General features: G+C 37.1%; 1 protein-coding gene and 1 pseudogene across 2 annotated transcripts in view; one reads left to right on the top strand and one right to left on the bottom strand.

The window, feature by feature from the left end:
• The window catches only part of Prrg1 (proline rich and Gla domain 1), a 120,509-nt gene extending 98,832 nt beyond the window's left edge, over window positions 1-21,677 (bottom strand). The window contains exon 1 of one of the 2 annotated variants that reach the window (XM_075957862.1): window positions 21,515-21,677. The gene's annotated coding sequence lies outside the window, so the exon portion shown is untranslated. The other variant, XM_075957863.1, reaches the window with a different exon arrangement.
• LOC142841266 (proteasome subunit beta type-3 pseudogene) lies at window positions 15,403-16,029 on the top strand (annotated as a pseudogene).
• Window positions 21,678-22,220: the final 543 nt, after the last annotated feature.

Genomic DNA, 22,220 nt, shown 5'->3' with positions numbered 1-22,220 from the left:
CTAGAGTTCCATTCAGAATTGCTTGTCTATGCTAATACACTGAACTATTTTTCCTCTATCAGTTTAAGAGTTCTCATCTTCCATTAAGGTCTTCAATCCATTTGGAAATGGTTTTCATACAGAATGTAAGACAGGGATTCTACTTTTATTATTCTACATGTGGACAATCTGTTTGCCAGTACCATTTATTGAATAAGCTGTCTTTTCCAAAATATGTTTTTGGCATCTCTATCAAAAAGCATATGTCTGTAATAAAAACCACACTGAGATGCCACTCCTGTTCAAATAGTAGCCAACAAGAAAAAAAAATAATAACAAACGTTAGTGTTTGAAGGAAGGTAAACCAGCTCAGCTGTATAGAAAAAAATGTATGAAAAGTTCCTCACAAACTAAAAATAGACTTACAATATGACTCACTTGTACTGTTTTTCAGTATTTATTCAAAAAGACCCTAATTCAACAAATCATGGGGACACTTGCATATCAATGTTTATTGTAGCACTATTCACCCCAACTACTAAGTCATGAAACTAAGTTAGGTAACCAACAACAGAGGACTGGACTTAAAACTATAGTTTATACACACAATGGAATTTTTTAGCCATAAAGAAGAAAAAAGTTATACTATTTGAAAGAGAATTAACAGAAACACAACTAGAGATAATTATATTAAGTCAACTGAGTCAGTCTCAAAAAGACAAATATCATATTTTCCTTTATTTATGGATTACAGATACATAAAATCATATGTATATTAATGACATGAGCATAAAAATGAAACTTAGAGAATGGGGCCTAATGTAGGTATAAGGGGTCAAAAGGATGGTAATAAAGTACGGAGGTATGCTCTAAGTATATTATATACTTGCCTGAGGATGGCTTTGCATATCTCTGTATAATAAAAACAAAATAATAAATGGAAAGAATTTCAAGGAATAATAAAAAGATGTTGTGCTTGAAATTTAACATGGTATGTTTACTTCTAAAAATATATGTGTAACATAATTGACTGTACATGTGTCATGGAATTTTAAGTAGTAAGGAGCAATCATTGCACTTGTTTCTTTAGGCCAGCTCAACACATGGTCTTTACAATTCCTTTTCCCCTTTCCTTTCTATAGTATAAAGGCTGGAATTTTTTTCAGAGTTTCATGTAACCCAATTTTGACCAAAAGTGATGTTTAAAAAGTCTTCTCTCTAAGATAATATTATTCTGGCACACCCTCCTTCTATTTGCTCCCTTTCTTCTTGCATGGAATAGAGTCATTTGAACAATTACAGCAATGAGAAAGCCTTATGCTATGATTGGCAGACTAGAACAATAGAAAAGTACATCCTTGAAGATATTCAGTCTGAACTATGCATTTCCAAACCTACTCTATGAAATAGTTACATACCTACTTAAGGCTCTATTGATTGCATTTCCTGTTTTCAAAAGAGGTGACTGCAAAAATAATGAACAAATTAATAATGATTAAGCTCTCTACTTGCATGAGAAAGACAGATACACATTAAAGATACAACAAACATATCTTATATTCTACAAAAGGACAATGAAAAGAACAAGAACATTATCTACATCTCGAAAAGATTATAAAAACAAAAACTTATTTGCCAGGAGCAAAAGGGAAAGAACACATTATTCTGTCTTCTGCCCAATACTCCCACCTCTATTCCCATGCTAAAAAAAGATTGGAAGCCTAGAATATTGTAATAAAAGGTAATTTCTTATCTTTATGAAAAAAAATAAAAAGAATTTACCACAGCCAACTATTGTACCAGGGCTCAATTATTACTAAAACGAATATGAAACTTGCTCCATGTTCTGGATATGCTAATGGACATAGTCAAGGTTACTTCACCAAACCAACCAGACAAAACTCAGTGACTACATAAGTGTATCAGACATGCTGTTGCATCTGACCTGAAGTCTGATATTCCAAGCCTTCTGACTAAAATCTATTTTATTCCTTTCCATGTAGTAATCACCTCACTTCCAGAATAAAGAGAAAAGTATCATGATGTCATTTATGATCATTAAAAATTCTCAATGCAATTATGATCTCTGGCAAAGATCCCAGGAGACCAAATCAGACTATTGTGTAATTCACAGCTTCAAAGTTCAGAGTCTTTAGAGACTAACTGGATCCAAGAACTTTAGAAAGTTACCTCACCATCTGTTCACTTCCTTGGAAACTGCCTCTAAAATGTCTAGCTACAACATTTACTACCAAGAAAAGTCAGTCTTAGGAAATGCTTCTCACAAATACCAATATTTCTACTAAAAAATTTGAGAATTTTCTCTTTGGCCAAACATTTGCTAAACTTCATCATAAAATGAGGTCCTAACATGTTATATTGTTAATTCTAGAACAGACTTTCTCTCTATCTAAACACAAATATTGAAATAGGAATCAAGTCTCTTGAAGCATAGGTTCTTACTTCTACTTTAATTGAGATATTCATCTATCATAAAGCTGTGAGAGTAAGGCAAATGATAGTAATTAATGGGTTTTTTTTATAGAGAATCAACAGATATGCAAGTGGATCCTCAGAAGAATCAAAACACTCCATTAACTTACAAAAGAATCTTTTTTAATCATATGGGGGACTGAGTATACCATTGGCAACATACATGAATGTTCCTTATAAACATTCTTTAGCCTTACATGCTTTGTTATTCTAGTATTATATTATTTTTCACATTTTTAGTGCTCACTGATGCAATTAATGCCTGAGGGTAGCTTAGAATGCTTGATTTCAACTCATGATACCTGAGGAAAAAGGAAGCTGCTTATAAGCTGATATGTAGCTATGGATCACAAGAGACAACTGCCAGATGATTACTTAAGGAACCAAGAAATGGCCAAATATTTTCAGAATTACCCAGTCCACCTATGTCACTAAGTGCAGACTGAGGGCAAAGAACTGAAGGTACTTACTGATTTATGAGGCTAAATACTTGAGTGACTACCAGAAAACAGTCTTATACTTGCATCCCCTTAAAACAATCACCCTAACAAGGCAATGTTAAATGCTTAACTTTAATGAAAGGTCAACAGGGGAATTTGACATCATTCCCATGCAATACCAAAGAGTACCTACACTAAGGACTTGATTTTACCAGAATATCAAGAATTCATAATCTCTTACACGTGTATTAATGAGATAGGTAATGAGCCCAAATTCAAGTGGAAACTTAAGAAATTTTAATGAATATGTTAACCACCAACTCATAAATAAAAGCCTTTCCTTGTTTGTTATTTTACACTTTTAAGTCTGTGATAATTTTCTCAAGTCTCCTAATTTCTATAAGCATCTTTAAGGTATTCCTGTAAATAATCTCACTTACTTTGCCCTTAGTCTATGAGGCAGAAACTACCAAATGAACTTTATTTAATTACCTAGCTTACTATTCCCTAAAGTCTTCCAATAAATGAGTTAGGCAGAAGTACAAAAACATCATTACAGGAATTTTCCCAAAACAGCTCATTTACATAGCAATATATAAGCACATCATGAGAGGCTAATGTTTACTTAACATGGCTTTAAACATGTCTGTTTAGATACATGACTACAAGAAAACTTAAAAATATTTTTCTATAATGTTTACCCTTAACTAATTTACTAATGATGAGCAATTTATTACAGCAAGTTCACTGAATAACCAATTACTCAGTAGGCCTTATAATAGACACAATTTCTAAAAAGCAAGCATTTGGCTCAAAACAGCTGTAAACAGTTTTCTTTTAATTTTAAAAAGAAATCTTCAGAGCCTGAAAAGTATTTTCAAATCCACTATATTTTAGAGAGGTGGGATTCTATAGGGTTCTCCTAGCCGCCAAAGGGTTATTTTTACCACTAAAAAGCTGTCACACTCCACCCATTGTTATATGAAAACAAAAAGCTTGAACACTTAAAAAGATGACTCAGTAAAACAGAGGTAAGTGTTTCCTTTGGTTTAGTTTGCCTTTCCGTCCTAAGGGGGAAATGGGCCTCAAATCTTTCCTTTGTGAATCCCTTCAGGATACCCACATATATAGGACCCCCACATACAAACAAGAAGGAATTATAAAGCCAAATAACCCAAATATAATAAAAATATAAATGAACTTAAGGTAGAGGACAGAGGAATACAGAATCTGAGATAGAACTCATCATTTCTAGAAGGGATGGAAGACTCATGGAGCTCTTAACCTTGGCTTTTCACCATCACATGCATAGTGCATATGACGAAAGCAGCAAGGGCACATGGGGCAAACTTCTCATTTTTCGGGTGCACAGAATCATAAAAATCATGTTGGAAAATACTGAAAAGTATGGGACTAGAAGGAATAAGAGTCAGGGAGAGTCTGCAATATTTTGTCTACCAAGATCTCTATAGAACCCTAGATTAAGTTCCTAGAGAACAGATGTGTAATAAAATAACTGCAAACTGAGGCTAGAACTGCCATAGTGAATTCACCAGTATGTGCTGAGAAGTAGGTTGACACAGGTTTATGGTGTACACTTGCTTGGTGGAAGGGAGATGGTATGTCTTTTAACATGGGAATTGTAACAGACAAAATAAGCATAGCAGAAGCAAGCACAAAAGAAAAGACTCAGCAGTCTGGCCTTAGAAAAACAAAGAAAGGGGATTCAAAGAACCATGGTTATTCAAAAGATAAAAGGATAAAACCTTAATCTCTAACTACTGATATCTCTGATTAAACACTGAATCTCATTTATATAGACCAGACTGTAGATAGGACCTATTTCAAAAGTAGTAGTAATTATCTCCATCTCTCTTTCTCTGTCTCTCTCTCTGAGAGAAAATAGAAATGAGATGAGAATTTGAAATTATATGGTAATGAAACTACATCAGAATCTTAACGTGCAATTAATAGTGCTTAGAAGAAAATTTAAAGTCTCAAATGACTATGTTTTAAAAGAACATAATGCAATATTAACAGTGGATTGCATTTTCTGTTGTAATAAAAACACCGTGACCAAGGCAACTTAAAGAAGAAAAGGCTTATTCTGGGCTGACATTTCTAGAGGGATAGGAGTCCATTACCATTATGGCAGATAATATGGCAGTGGGCAGGCAGGTATGGCACTAGAGCATCAGCTAAGAGCTCAGATCCTGATCCACCATCAGGAAGAAGAGAAAGAGGAGCACACTGGGAATGACTGGGGAGTACTGAAACATTAAAGACCACCCCTATTGACAAACTTCATCCAACAAGGCAACATCTCCTAATCCTTCCCAAACATTTCCATCAACTTGGGACCAAATATTGAAACACATGAACCTACGGGAGTTGTTTACATGCAAACCATTACAGAAACATTTTTAAATGTAAAATTTAGAAAATAATTTTTGTGAATCTTCTTATTTCCTAGAGATAACACTAGGATAAAAATACCTTGCTTTCAACTCTACTACAGAGCAACAGTACTGAAAAGAGCCTGCTATTGGCATAAGAACAGACAGGAGAACCAACGGAACCAAGTAGAAGACCCGAATATTAATCCACACACCTTTAAACACCTAATTTTTGACAAAGAAGCAAAAATTATCAAATGGAAATAAGCATATTTAACAAATGGTGCTGGCATAACTGGATATCAACATGGAGAAGAATGAAAATAGACTCATATCTATCACCATGCACAAAACTCAAGTCCAAATGAATCAAAGACCTCAACATTGGGAACATGGGGACCTTGGGGAAGGACTGCAGGGGGGAGAGGAAAGGCAGGGACAGGAGCAGAGAAAAATGTAGAGCTCAATAAAAATCAATAAAAATTAAAAAAAGAAATCTAAAAGTGAATTAACTTTTGACCATCAATATAATTCGTAGCTTTCAATAGTAGTGTACATAGAGATATGTTAAACAGCTTTTGAAACCAGAATAATGTAGTGCCCTTACAAAATTCAATGTAACAGACTAGATGCAAAAGGGGACTACTCAAGACTCCATGGCCAAGATTATACAGAGATAGCTGATTTAATTAAAGCTTTTGGGAAGTAAATTCATACACTGCTTTAAACGAATACATCTCAACCACACAATATGATAAATTTTAAGAAGAGAAGCAAAACCACATGTCTTTGTAGTAATTTAACAGGATAAAAAAAAAAACAATATCAGTTAAAGTTCAACAATTATCCCAGGCTTTTCCAGAAACCGGACTCTCTGAACATAGCGGACAATGAGGACTACTGAGAACTCAAGAACAATGGCAATGGGTTTCAGATCCTACTGCACGCACTGGTTTTGTGGGATCCTAAGCAGTTTGGATGCTCAACTTACTAGACCTGGATGGAGGTGGGGGCTCCTTGGACTTCCCACAGGACAGGGAACCCTGATTGCTTTTCGGGCTGAGGGGGGGGGACTTATTGGGGGAGGGGGAGGGAAATGGGAGGCGGTGGCTGGGAAGAGACAGAAATCTTTAATAATTAAATAAATTTAAAAAAACAATTATACCACAAGAGAGAAAATCCTCGGTGAGTCCTAGGATAATTGGTAAAAGTTAACTATACAGTGTTGTTCCGGGCAGGCCCTCTATTAAGAACTGAAAGTAACAGTAAAGATAATTCAAAATAAAACAGCCTTTAGCTATTGTCCACCTAGAAAAGAAATTGGCAATGAAAATGAAAATCCACATAATGTGTGTGAGTTTTCTGTTGGCATAAAACATCATTGAAAGTTTAAGAGACTATAGTATTGTATCAGAATTTTTATTGCTGTGAAGAGATGCCACAACCACGGTGTCTCTCTCTCTCTCTCTCTCTCCCTCTCTCTCTCTCTCTCTCTCTCTCTCTCTCTCTCTCTCTCTCTCTCTGTGTGTGTGTGTGTGTGTGTGTGTGTGTGTGTCTGTGTCTGTGTCTGTGTCTGTGTGTGTCTGCAGTTTTTTTGAGAAAAGGTTTCTCTAACAGCCCTGCCTATCTGGGAACTTGCTTTGTAGACCAGACTAGACTGGAACTCACAGAAAACCATCTGCCTCTGCCTCCCAAGTACTGGGATTAAAGGTGTGCACCACCATGCCAAGCAGCTCTTAGAAAAACAAAACAAAAACAAAACAAAACAAAAATTTAATTGGGATGGTTCATTTACAGTTTACAGATCAAGGGACATGAGGCCCCCAAAACCCCAGCAGAGAACCCCTACTGGACCTGAAGACTCATCAGTCACCAGAATCTGGTCAGAAGATCTGAGAGGAAACAGAAACCAAGGAACAAAATACTCATTCAACAAAGACAAACACAGGAATCAACACCTAGACCTATAATCACCCCAAACCAAAATGCCTAAATGGCACTGTAAGAACACAATCAAAAACAAAAAGAGCAGTATGTCACCACCAGAACCAAGCTACCCTATGACAGCAAGACCTGAACATTCCACCACAGTTGAACCACAAGAAAAAGTCATTAAAATAACATTGTGAAGATGATGGATGTCCCTAAAAGGAAATTAAAAAAAAATAAAGAAATGGAAGAAAAGACAGCCAAAAAATTGAAGGAAATCAATAAATCTCTTAAAGAATGTCAAGAAAACCAAGAAAAAAACAAACAGTTGACAAAAAAATATAAAGCTGTTTGTTCAATACCTGAAAATGGAAATAGAAGTAATAAAGAAAACACAAACTAAAGAAATTTTGGAAATAGAAAACCTGGGTAAGCAAACAGGAACTACAGATCCAAGCATCAACAACAGAATACAAGAGATAGAAGAGAGAATTTCAGGAACTGAAGATATGATAGAGGAATAGATTCATCAGTCAAAGAAAATGTTACATCTAAAAATTCTTGAAAATAAAACATCAAGGAAATCTGTGACACTATGAAAAGACCAAATAAAAGAATAACAGGAATAGAAGAAGAATCCCAACTCAAAGGCCCAGAAAATATATTCAACAAAATTACAGGAGATAATTTTCCCAAGGTTTAAGAAGGACATGCCTATAAAGGTACAAGATTATAGAACACCAAATAAAATTACAGAACACCAATAGAAAAATGTCCCCTTGGCACATAATAATCAAACATTAAACATACAGAACAAAGAAAGCATATTAAAAGCTGCAAAGCAAAATGAGAAAGTAACATATAAAGGTAGACCTATTGGAATTATACTTACTATCTCACTGGAGACCCTAAAAGCCAAATATGCTACAGACATTAAGAGACAACAGACGCCAGTCAGGCTATACCAGCAAAACTTTCAATCACCATAGGGGAACAAAACAAGATATTCCATGATAAAGTCAAATTTAATCATTATCTATCCATAAACCCAGCTATACCAAAGCTACTAAAAGGATTCCAACCCAGGGAAGTTAGCTACACCAACAAAAACACAGGCAATAGATAATCTCACACCAAAAGGAAACTACATACATTTACACCACTACCACCACTACCACCATCAAAAACAACAACAACAAAATAATGAAAATTTACAATCACCAGCCATTATTTCTCAATATCAATGGACTCAATTCGTCAATTAAAAAAAAAAAACCCAAGCTAACAGAAATGGATAAAAAAAAATGGATCCATCCATCTGCTGCATACAAGAAAACATACCTTGACATCAAAGACACACATCAACTCAGAGCAAATGGTTAGAAAACCATTTTTCAATCTAATGGACCAAAGAATCAAACTGGTGTAGCTATACTAACATCAGAGAAAATAGATGTTAGACCAAAATTAATTAAAAAAAAAGATGAAAAAGAACATTTCATATTCATCAAAAGAAAAATCCACCAAGATGATGTCTCAATTCTGAACCTCTATGCAGCAAATAGAAGGGCACTCACATTTGTAAAAGAAACATTACTAAAGCTTGAATCAATATGTCAAACCCCACACATTAATAGTGGAGGACTTCAACATCACACTCTTACCAATGATCGGGTTGCCCAAACAGAACCTAAAGAGACGAATGGAACTAACAGATGTTATGACTCAAATGGACCAAATAGACATCTACAGAATGTTTCATCCAAACAGCAAATAATATACCTTCTTCTCAGCATCTCATGGAACACAAACTTGATCACAAAGCAAATATTAAGACATACAAAAAAATTGAAATAACAGCCTGTATCTTATGAGATCATCATAGATGATCATGGAGTTCAACAACAACACAAACAACAAAAAGCCCACAAACTCATGGAAACTGAACAACTTGCAACTGAATTTCCACTAGGTCAAGAAAGAAATAAAGGGCTGGAGAGATGGCTCACCAGTTAAGAGCACTGACTGCTCTTCCAGAGGACCCAGGTTCAATTCCCAACACCCACATGGCAGCTCACAACTGTTTGTAACTCCTGTTCCAGGGGCTCTGACAACTTTACATCAATGCACATGAAGTTAAAATAAATCATAATAAATTTAAAAAAGAAAAATAAAAGCGTAAAGACTTCAATAAAAATTTCCTAGATTTCAATGAAAATGACCATGCATCATACCCAAACTAATAGAACACAATGAAAGCACTAAATGCCTACATAAAAAAGTTGGAAAACTTTCACACTAGCGACTTAACATCACACCTGAAAGCTCTAGAACAAAAAGAAGAAAATATACTCAAGTGCAATAGAAGACAGGAAATAATCAAACTGAGTACTGAAATCAATAAAATAGAAACAAACAAAACAATGCAAAGAATCAATGAAACAGAGTTGGTTCTTGGAGAAACCCAGCAAGACAGACAAACCCTGATCCAAACTAACAGATGACATGTTAATATAGAAAAGCGACCCCAAAAATTACACCAGGGAACTCCTACAGCTGAAAAGCACCTTTAGTGAAATGGCTGGATACAAGATTAATTTTCAAAAACCAGTAGCCCTCTCATAGGCGATTGAGAAATGTGCAGAAAAGAAATCAGAGAAGCAACACCCTTGATAATAGCCACAACAATATAAGATATTTTGGTGTATCTCTAATCATGCAAGTGACCTGTATGACAAGAATTTCGAGTATTTGAAGAAAAAAATAGGAAAAGATATCAGAAGATTGAAAGATCTATGCTCATGCTCATGGATCAGTAGGAGTAACATAGTAAAAAAGCCATTTTACCAAAATCAATCTACAGATTCCATGCAATACCCATCAAAATTACAGTACAAATCTTTGCAGATCTTGAAAGAAAAATATTCAACTTCATATAGGAAAACAAAAAACCCAGGATAGCTTACACAATCCTGTACAATAAAAGAACTGCCAGAGGTATCACCATGCCTGATATCAAGCTCTATTACAGAATGACAGTAATTAAAACAGCATTAGGTATTGGCATATAAAATAGATGCATTGTTCAATGGAATCAAACCTAAGACCAGACAGAAATCCACACACCTATGGACATTAGAGCTTTGACAAAAAGCCAAAACTATACAATGGAGAAAAGAAAGAATCTTCAACAAATGGTGTTACCATAACTGATGTCAGCATGTAGAAGAACAGAAATCAATCCATATCTATCACCCTGCACAAAATTCAAGTACAAGTGGATGGAAGACTTCAATGTAAATCCAGTTAGACTGAACCTGATAGAAGAAAAATTGGAAAGTAGTCTTGAATGGATTGGCTTAGGAAACTACTTCCTGTATATAACACCAGTAGCACAGATACTGAGATCAACAATTAATAAATGGGACATCCTGAAACTAAAAAGCTTCTGTAAGACAAAAGGCATTGTCACTAGGACAAAACACAGACTACAGAATGGGAAAAGATCTTCATCAACCCCACATCTGACAGAGGGCTGATTACAAGAATATATAAAGAACTCAAGAAACTAGACATCAAAATATCAACTAATCCAATTTAAAAATGGGGTACAGACCTAACCGGAAAACTCTCAAAAGAAGAACCTCAAATGGCTGAGAAACACTTAAAAATGTACATCATCCTTAACCATCTGGTAAATGCACATCAAAATGACTCTGAGATTCCACCTTCCACCTGTCACAATGGCTAAGATCAAAACCACCGATGACAACTTATGCTGCGAAGAATGTGGGACAAGGGAAAACTCTTCCATGCTAGTGGGAGGACAAACATGTACAGCCACTTTGGAAATCAATATGGTGGTTTGTCAGCAAAATATCCCAGAGGAATTTCGGTGAGGGGCCAGCATTGATGGTGTAGCAGAAGCCAGAGGCCTTGAACCTGATCAACAACACACTACATAATTTGCAAGTAAAGTTGTTTGGTCAAAAGAGTATGCTGCACAATACACAGCAGCTCCCAACATTACTAAGATGAATGAAGAGGTGACAGAGAAGTGGGAAAAATAGAATAGCAAGTGGGGGTTTTTTTATTATTTGTTTTTGTTTTTCAATTAATATTCCTATTTTTATTTTTATTATTTCTTTTTATGTTTTCCTGGGGGTGGAGGATGCTGCAAGGGAGAAGGGTGGATACAGAAGAACTGGGAGATGGGTGAGACTGGGATGCCTGATATGAAATTCTCAAAGAATCAATTAAAAATTATATAATAAATAAAGAAGCTGAAGTGTGGTTTACCACAGTTGATGGTTTGCGGGGAGGGGGTAGGGAAGGACTCAATTATCTTTAATTGATAACTTGGGGCTAGCTACTGGGTGACTGAGCATGTTCCAATGAATATATGGACAACACAAATTGGACTTTGTGTATTTTTTGCTTTTGGAAGTAGGGCACAAAGATGAGAGTGTGAACCTGGAAGGAATAGGGAGCCAGTGTGATGTTGTGTATTGTATGAAATCCTCAAATAATCAATAGGAATATTATGCTGGGGGAAAATAAGGAAAAATTTAAAAATGAAAACAAATATCACAACAAATTAAAGGAATAGAGAAAACAAATTTCATTTGTTTTTTTCAAACTGTGACTAGATATCTGATATTCTCAACACCATGTCCTCTATTTAATGAACTGAACTCAGGTTGTTTTCAAGAGCAGTAAGTGCTCTTAACTGCTAATCCATCTCTGCAGCCTCAAATAAGAAAAGTAACCAGTGGTCTCTTCTTAAAGTCTTTAAAATCTGTTAGTTCTTTATACCCTTGACCCTATGATAAGTGAGGAGGGAAGTGCCTGAGACACACTTAAAACATGTTTCCTATTGTCTTGTTCCAAGCAGTTGGCTTGTTTTTAGAATTGTTTGTTTATGTGTTAGGGGAGTCTGTCTGACTGTGTCTGCATATGTGTTTGCATGTTTGATTGTCCTTGTATGTGTGCTAGTCAGAAGGTAACTGGTGTTCTCCTCTATAACTCTCTACACTTTTCTTTTAAGGCAGGGGTCTCTTCTTGAACTGAGGCTGTTTTCCTGTTGAAGAGTGGAAGCCTAAGCAATCCCCTTATTTCTTCTTTCTTAGAGCTGGATATGTGACTTCAGAAAAATCAGCACTGAGCCATCTCTCTGACCCCTAGTTGACTTGTTTTTATTAAGCATAGTCTCTTTAACAGTTCTTGGCTACAGTTTTATGAAAGCTACACGCTGAAACTTTTGCGAAAACTTCAAGCTTTCAATTATTTTTTCTTAACATTGTTTTCAGTTCTCAACATAAATCTCTCTAAAAGCAGCAAGGAAAGCCCACATTGCACAATGAATGTGGGCTTCATTCACTGTGTAGAAATACCTTCTACCAGGCTAATTAGTCTATCACTTTCAAATTTAACCTCTCATGAAGTCTTAAGGCAGAAGCAAAATGTAGAAAAATTATTTGACACATATGAAACATGAATAATCTCTAGTCCAATTACCAATGGAATCCTCATTTCCATCTATTTTTCCTGTCCACATCTCTGTGAGTATTCTGAGTTAAGGTTCTAGCCAAATCACCCATTTGGCTCTGGTTATAAAATTCTGGGGCTTTTCTTAACCCTCATTTCTATTTCTCCCCAAATTTTTACGACACACATGTTCTAAAACCATCTTAACAACAGTCATGTCAGCCATCACAGCAACAATTTCACCTCTCTGGCACTTAGTTTTTGTGCTAGATGTTTTCTTTTCCATCACTGTGACAAATACCTGAAGGAATAAAGTCAAAGCTCACATTTTCAGAAATTTCAGTTGGGAATTGGCTATGTTCATATTTCTGGATCTGTAATGAGATGAAATATCATGGCAGGAAGGCACAGTAGAAGAAAGCCCTTCAATGCATATGAGCCAGTAAATAGAGAATATGTGCTTGTTCTAACAACTCTCTCCTTTTAATTTATTCCATCTGAGTCTTGTTTATGCTGATGTTCCTCATATTTGAGGTGAGTTTTAATTTCCTCAATTACTTCTCTCTGAAATTTCCCCAAGGTCACACCCAGAAATGTGTTTTATCTTCTGGACATCTTTCAATCCAATCAAGTTAAAAGTCAAGATTAATCAGTGCAGAAGGGGAATTCCGTAACTTCACAAAAACAATCTGTTCCTTAAAAATTACTAATAACATCATATTTAATGGTTTGAAACAGGAAGCACTCCCTCTAATTCAGAAACAAGGCAAATATGTCTCCTTTTACCACTCCTTTTTATATCATACTGGAAATTCTACCAAGTAGATTTACTGAAGGAAAGGAAATAACTGTTAAATACTGTTAGAACCAAGAACCAAAACTGCTTTTGTTTGCATATAACATGGGTGTCACAGGAGAAAATATCAAAGAATTGACAAAACAGTTCCTAGAATTAGTACAGCTAGATTTCATGATATAAGGTTAAGAAACAAAATTCAATGTTCTTTCTATATTATCAGCAATGAACAATTACAAATTGAAACTTAAAACTCATCACAATTTATCTTGGCTTACGTTTGATATTAATTAGTTAACAATCTAATAACATTGATATAAGATGTCTATTATGAAAACCCTGATGAAATAAATAAAAGGACCAACAAAATTAAAGTACTTCTTGAATCAAGGATACAGAGACCCAATAGTTTCAAGGTATCCCTTTTCTCCAAAGAAACATTAAACAACTTATTTTATGCCTATAAAAATTGGTTCTGAAATTTATATTGAAAGGCAAAAGTTATGGAATAGCCAATTCAATACTATAAAATAAAGGCAGTGGAACATTACTATCAATTTCAAGACTGTATTAATTACTTGTCTCATTGCTGTAACAAAATACCTGACAAGAGCAACTTAAGGAAGAATTTATTTCTTATTACAATTCCAGGGGATATTATTCAGCATAGCAGGAAGGAACAATGGGCAACAGCGGGAAACAGCTGTTCAAATTGTGTCCACAGCAGAAAGAAAAGACAGTGATGAATTCCTGTGCTCAGCTCACTTTCTTTTTATTTATTCAGTCAAGGACCACAGGCCATGAAATGGTATGACCCACATTTATGTTGATTGTTCCTATGTCAGTTAACTTAATCAGGGCAATACGTCACACATGGGCCCAGAGATTGTTTACATGGTGATTCTAAATATCATCAAATGGAAGGAGATGGGGAAAGGGAAACCATGACCAGAATATATTGTATGAAATTTCAGTAAAATAAAATTAACCCCCCACAAAGACTTACTATAAGACTAAAGTAATAAAAAAATGTGATATTTACAAAATAATAGATTAGTCAATGTAATAGAATAAGTTCCCATAAAGGGATACATATTAATGCAGCTAACTTGTCTTTGAAAAAGGAAAAAAGAAAACATAAGTCTTTCATTTAATGCTGACAGAAATGGATATCAGCATGCAAAATCAAAAATTAATATAGAAATCCAGGATATGCATGTGGTTAGACCTCTTAAGTTTCAGAAATCAGGAGGCAAAGGCAGGCAGATCTCTGTGAGTTTGAGGCCAGCTTAGTCTGCAAAAATGTTCCAGGACACTCAGGTTTTTACAATGAGATCCTGTCTCAAATAAAATAAATATAGAGTTGATATATGTAGTTCAGTTCTTAAGAGTGTTTGCCTAACATACATGAAGCCCTGGGGTCAAATTGAGGAATATATAAAAAAGGCTATATGCAGACTTCACACACAGAGCAATTAATTTTTAAATGCATTGCTAACTTAAAATGGGCCACCGTGTTATGTATAAAATATAAAACGTTAAAACTCCTAGAAGATAGCAAAAGGTAACCTAGATGACTTCAGGTATGATGATGATCTATAAAAGGAACAATTAGTAAACTGGGCTTCATTAAAACATGAACCTTATGCTCTACAAAAGACACTGTCAGGAAAAATAAAAAGAAAATATACTTGCAAATTATTAGATAAAAGATTATCAGGCCAAATATAGAAGTACTTGATTTAAAAATGGCTAAAGGAGTGGGAGGTAGGGGAGCACATCTTTAATCCCAGTATTCAGGAGGCAGAGGGAGGCGGATCTCTGTGAGTTCGAGGCCAACCTGGTCTACAAAAGCTAGTTCCAGTTACTGGAATAACAGTGGCGATCGGAGTCTTACTAAAGCGCAATCATGTCTATTATGTCCTATAACGGAGGGGCCGTCATGGCCATGAAGGGAAAGAACTGTGTGGCCATCGCTGTGGACAGGCGTTTCGGGATCCAGGCCCAAATGGTGACAACAGACTTCCAGAAGATCTTTCCCATGGATGACAGACTGTACATAGGCTTGGCTGGGCTGGCCACCGAAGTCCAGACAGTTGCCCAGCGCCTCAAGTTCCGGGTGAACCTGTATGAGCTGAAGGAAGGTCGGCAGATCAAGCCCTACACCCTCATGAGCATGGTGGCCAATCTCTTGTATGAGAAACGGTTTGGTCTCTACTACACAGAGCCTGTCATTGCCGGGTTGGACCAGAAGACCTTTAAGCCCTTCATTTGCTCTCTAGACCTCATTGGCTGCCCCATGGTAACTGACGACTTTGTGGTCAGTGGTACCTGCTCCAAACAAATGTGTGGGATGTGCAAGTCTCTCTGGGAGTCCAACATGTATCCAGAACACCTGTTTGAGACCATTTCCCAAGCCACGCTGAATGCTGTGGACCGGGATGCTGTCTCAGGCATGGATGTCATTGTCCACACATTGAAAAGGACAAGATCAGCACCAGGACACTGAAGGCCCGGATGGACTAACCCTGCACTCTGGTTCCGGTTTCCTTTTGTTATTTTTCTTCTTAATAAAATTGCTTTTCTTAAAAAAAAAAAAAAAAAAAAAAACTAGTTCCAGAATAGGCTCCAAAGCTACAGAGAAACCCTGTCACGAAAAACAAAACAAAAAAATCTAAAGGATCTATAGAGACAACCCTTCAGTCCCTCAGTAAAAGAAGAAACATAGATGGAAAATAAACATATAAAAAGATGCTCAGCATTACATGTTTTTAGGGAAGCTCAATTTAAAGCAACAATGGAATAGCACTATACATATAGTAAAATAACCAAAATAGAGAACACTGACACTACTGTTAATGCTGTTGATGCAGAATGGACCTCTCGTTTGCTACCAGTGCACTGAAAATATAGTACAGTCACTGTGTATGTTGTCAGTTTCTAGCAAAACCAAACTTATTCTTAACATAGAATATAGCACTCACATTCCTTGGTATTTACTCAAAGGAGTTGTGAAGTTATGGTGTGGGAAGAGGCAAAAGTTTATAGAATATTGATATTTACACTAGCTTTATTTACTATTGCTAAAACTTAGAAGTAACAAAGATTTCAGGAGGTAAATAGATAAACTGTGACATAGCCAGGTGAGGTGTTATTACCCAGCACCTAAGAGAAATAAGTTATCAAACCATGGGAAGACATGCGGGAAGTTGAAATGTGCATTACTAAATGAAAAGAATGGGGGAACCCACATAATGTATGATCCCAAGTAGACAGTGTTTTGCACAAGTTGAAAATATGGAAGTAGTAGAAGGATCAATAATTACTAGAGGTTAGAGAGAGTAAGTGATAAACATATGTGTTGTGGGAGAGATTTGTTTAACTATGTAAAGATGTGCTGCATTTGTTTAATTATGTAAAGGTGTGTAGCTATTTCACCTTGCCTGCCTAAGGCACCTGACTGGTCTAATAAAAAGCTGAATGGCCAATAGCTTGGCAGAGGAGGAATGGTGTGGCTGGTGGGCAGAGAGAAAAGGGGAGCCAGTCAGCCCACTAGAAAACTGCCAATTAGGGGGCAGCCAACAAGCAGGGCTAGCTAGACATGGAGAAATCAGGAAAGCAAGATGGAAAGTATGTAGATGAGGTAAATGAGACTCGGGAAAGCACATAGATTAATAGAAATGGGTTAATCTAAGTTAAAGGAAAAAAAGCTAGCTAGAAACAAGCCTAAGCTAAAGCCAAGCATTCATAATTAGTACTAAGTGTCTGTGTCATGATTTGGGGGCTGGCAGTCCAAGAAAGCCTGCTACACAGATGAAGCAAAGAAGATTTGTAGGTCAGTCAAACTATCTGTGTGATATGACAAACGGGAATGCAATCATTACACTTTTGTCCAAACCTATAGAAATGTTTAACCCAAAGAGAAGGGTCTATGTAATCAATACATCTTAGGTGATAATGATGTGTCAGTATCAAGTTTATCAGTTGAAACAATGGTACCACTATGGTACAGTTTATCCTATGGTGCAGGAAATACGGGAGGCATATGAGAACTCTATTTCCTACTAATTTCCCTGTTAACATAAAACTTCTCTAAAAATAGTACTTCTTGATTAAAAAATTAATAACCTCTACACTTACAATGATGTGACTTATTCCTTGAGTTTTCTACTAAGATACACCTACAAATTCTAGCTGGATACTAAATAAGAATCTTAAATAGATTCACTGAGAAATAGTATTCATCACTTAATAAAACATGCAAAGAGAATACCATCAGTTTCACCCTTTCTGCCTTTAGACTTACGTTTTAATTCATTCTTTTCTCTTCTCTGTGTCCCTAACCCCACTGTCTTCTGTTCCCTGCTCCATTAATATCTTCAAGCATTACACCTTCAGTCACACCTGTTCTCTAACAGGCTTTTCAACTCTCTTTGGTGTTCCCATTGTACTGAACCTTTAAAATCTTCAAGCTGCAATTTTTGTCTCAACTTCTTTTGCCAACAATTTACACACACATACACACACACACACACACACACACACACACACAAAGAAGTTTATTTTCACTGTCTCTACATACTTACTTCTACCACTCAAAGTACTTCATAAACAGAGTGGACCTCAAAATATTCCCAGGGTGATTTTTTTTGTTTTGTTTTGTTTTTGCTTCTACATCCCAAATTCTTGTTTTAAAGATTATATTTACTATGTATACAGTTTTCTACCTGCAAGTATGACTGCTCATCAAAAGAGGACACTATAAATGGTTGTAAGCCACCATGTGGTTGCTGGGAATTGAACTCAGGACCTCTGGAAGAGCAGCCACTGCTTTTATCCACTGAGCCATCTCTCCAGCCCCTCTACACCCTCAATTTCTAATTTGATGGGTTTATACGAAGGAAAGGAATTAATATAAGCATGTTAGGTGAAAGTGCTTCCTAAAGGCAGAGTCCAATGCATAAGCCAAATTAAGAAACCTTTATTCCAAATACCTGCAATGCCGTTCTAATCCTAAGAATAATAATATTTCACCAACTGAAGAATATAATTAAGTCAATCCTCTGCACCTGACATAACCATCCCCAACTAAAAAAGGAAAGTTTCTTTGGCTATTAAATACAAGTATCTTTCCTTGCTTGTGTCCTTTCCACCCTCATGTGATATGACAACCCTAGCTTTAAGCACACTCTGTTGTTTATCTAAAGACAGGGAAACACCAGAAACACAAGGAGGAAATCTGAATGAGAAAAATCCAAAGGAGAAAAGTGTAAAATAATCAAAATGGCTTGGTATCACTTTCTTCAATAAATGTGTGCACGAATCAGAAAATACGTAGAATTCATGGAGTACTCAGCCTTTCTGCATCTCAAACTTTATTCATAAGTACCAAACTCTTGAAGCATTGTTTTTGGCAGGGTGATCATTTTTAAAGTTACATTGAAAAAAAAAACTTTACATTTAAGTGGACAGAGGAGAAGTTAAGTAAGGGAAGAAAAACAGGGGTTACTAATGACTAAAACAGGTTCTCTGCTTTTCAGGCATAGACTCTGGATCAATCAAGTTGCCAAATCTTGAGTCAGTTTTAAACAATAGAATAAATTCATTCTTTAATAAAGTCAATATTTGCTAAGGATCCTCTTAGCAATGGTAAATCCATTCAGGAGATGAACGTTGGGGACAGGACTGATGAGACTGAGCAGAGGTAACTGGAAGGTCAGTAATATTGTTGTAGTTAAGAGAGCTGTCAGAGACAAAATAGCATAGTCAGACCAAGCTGATTAAGAATATAGTTCAAAAAAGTTTCATTAGCTAAAGGCTCAAACCACCTTAAGACTCAGAAGTACAATATAATGTAGGTTGCAGCTTTCTTTATTAATGTGTTATCCTTTACAAATAATAACTAGTGAGCTCTGTTAATTTTTAGTATTTCCTAAATTCAAACAGCACCTTATTCTGCAAATGACAAATTACACATTCCAGTATACACACTGACTATTCACTAGCTTAGGTCTCTTTTAAAGAATGCATTTTTATACTCATTATCCTTTTATCTACAGATTTTTTTACACTTCTTTTATGAGGATAAACTGTCACTAACACATGAGAGTGTATCTTTGTTCTCACTCAAAAAAACGTTGCTTAAACATCAAATAAAAGTTCAAAATTTTTCTCTTACTCCATGAACTCCATTCAGGATGACTTATCTTTCTAGTAACATTTAATAGCTTGCAACTAATAAGTTTATTGGGTACTCCCCACGTGCAAGGTTGTTATTTGGGTAGCAAGAGAGAAAAATAAGGGTAGAGCTATCAAACAGATAAAGCATGATTACATTCTAATTTTTGCAGTAAGTTAATAAGAATGAGTCTGGAAGCATGAATAGGAGTTCACTGGGCTCTTGGAAAAGGCGAAAGGCATCCCTAGCACCCCCCTCACTAGTTTGATAATACTATCACCAAAGCCCTTTGAATAAGTGGAGTAAAGAAGTGAATAAATAAAATAATAAGAAAACATGAGGAAATTCTATTTAAACATATTTCAGATCTGGGAGTAAATGTTTATAAAACAGAATTCACAATCAAGAAAAAGGGGTGGAGTAGGAGATTTATTATGTTGTATTAAGTTAAAACGAAAGAGTTAAAATATAAACATCTGCGCTTGGGACCACATATTCCGTCTTTTATAAAAGTTCATAAAAATTAAAACGAAAGCATACAGGCCTTTATCGAATGTCAGAATACTTTTCCTAATGTTTTATATTCTTAGCATCATTGTTAAAGTTTCTAAAGTCAGACTGCCATGTATCTGGCCGCACCATACCCTTAGAATACACTCTTCCTTGAAACAATGAGCACTAGTTTAGCTAAAAAATTTCAGTTACTGATTTGTACAACCTCAAGTTTTTCAAAGTCTGGCCTTATACTGTAACTATTGAAAGGGATTCGTCTAGCTCAAAACTTTGCCACTCCACCTCTTCAGTCACATTCACTTATTTCTTTTCAAATTCCACTAGTTGTTTTTCTCCCGATGGAACTCTTAAAAATGTATATGACACACACACACACACACACACACACACACACACACACACACAAAATGGCTGCAGTCAGAGCACGAACACACACACCAATATCCAGTCACATTCCTATGGGGGATATTCTTACTCAAAATCAACAGACCGTGAAAAAGAAAAAAAAAACCTCAGCAGGAAAGTTCCAAAGTCTCTCCTTTCCTCCAACTCCAAGCCCTCAAGATTCCCCACCCCCTAGGGCGGCAACGTGACTGACTTCTCAAGCACGGACGCGCAAACACACACACACACACACACACACACACACACGCACGCACACACACACGTGTGTGCGTGTGTGTGTGCTTGCGCGCGCGCGCGACCCTCTGTCACCCGCCACTGCCAACAAAACAGTTATAGCCTTTGTTAAAAATGTCCAGGCACAATGCATCAGAAAAGGGTCACATTCCCGAGCAAAGGAAAGTCAGAGGAACGCCACACCCTCTATTGCAACAGCCTAGGCCGGACTGCCCACTTCTCCCAAACCCTCTCCCCAGCGATAGGAAACATTCCTGGCAACTCTGTACCCGGAGAAAACAGAGCAAGGGTAGAGAGTGAGTTGGAACATCGCTCAGGAGCACCAAGCTGGGGCGACTGAACTTGAAGCTGGGCCACCCTCCAGGGCCCACAAGCAAACCTCCCCCTCCCGGCCTGGCCAAGCCCAAGTGTGGATTTCCAGCTTGTCCACTCCCTTCTTCCTTCTTCTAATTCAGCCGCTCCCTACACACCTTGCCACGCGCGTCCCGCCACAGTTCACTCCTCTGCCCACGCGGCCAGAGCCAAGAAACCTCGGGCAGCGCCGCTACCGACACAGCTGCACGAGTTTCCCTCAACCGGGTCAAAGTCTTCCATCCACACCCCGGCCCCTCTCGGGCAGCAGCCACGTTTTCTTGGAAGAGATCCGCACTGCAGCCGCACTCACCAAGAGTCCCGCTCCGCTCCTAAGCGCTGGGAGAGCCGCAAGCCGCTGCTCCGTTGGTCGCAGGGCCAGGACCGGAGTAAGGAGCCAGCAGCAGCTGCTAATCGCCGTCCGGTGGCAGCGGTGGGGAGGGCTCCAACCCGGTAAAGGGAGGAAAGGAGGGGCCACGAGGGGTGGGAAGCAAGGGGCGGGGCCAGGCAGGGCGGGAAAGGGAAGAGTGGTGCTTGGGTAGCTTCTTACAACCCTGCGCTGTAGGCGTTTGAGCTGGAGACATTCACTCTAAGTGCCCATAACCAGCACAGAAAAACTGCCATTGGCCCCTCCGTGTGTTCCTGTATCTACCCGCGAGCAAACATTGCTTGGAGCAGGACCAGTTGTCAGAGCAGCGGGTCTCTTTCTCAAAACCGCATTGTCAATCTCACCACGCTATTACTTCTTTTTCTTTGTTAATTCTCATTCCACATTTTCCTCGGCCCTCTTCAAGATAGTGGAATGCAAATTTCTCATCTGCATGCCTCCTAAGAAGATATGTCCGGAACTAGTGACTAGCCAACCAGACTTTAGATATTGTTACAGTTCAGGGTATGGCCGTTTCCCTGGGGTCAAAAACTTGAGCTACTTCTGAACCAACAAACTTGAGTTACTTCTTGAGGCCAACAATCTGCATTATCTTTAATATTATGTATGCATGCATGCATGCATGTATGTA

This window comes from Microtus pennsylvanicus, chromosome X, assembly GCF_037038515.1.
Source record: "Microtus pennsylvanicus isolate mMicPen1 chromosome X, mMicPen1.hap1, whole genome shotgun sequence".
NCBI lineage: Eukaryota > Metazoa > Chordata > Mammalia > Rodentia > Cricetidae > Microtus > Microtus pennsylvanicus.
Note: the sequence above shows the minus strand (reverse complement) of the source record. Positions and strands in the feature narration are given on the sequence as shown.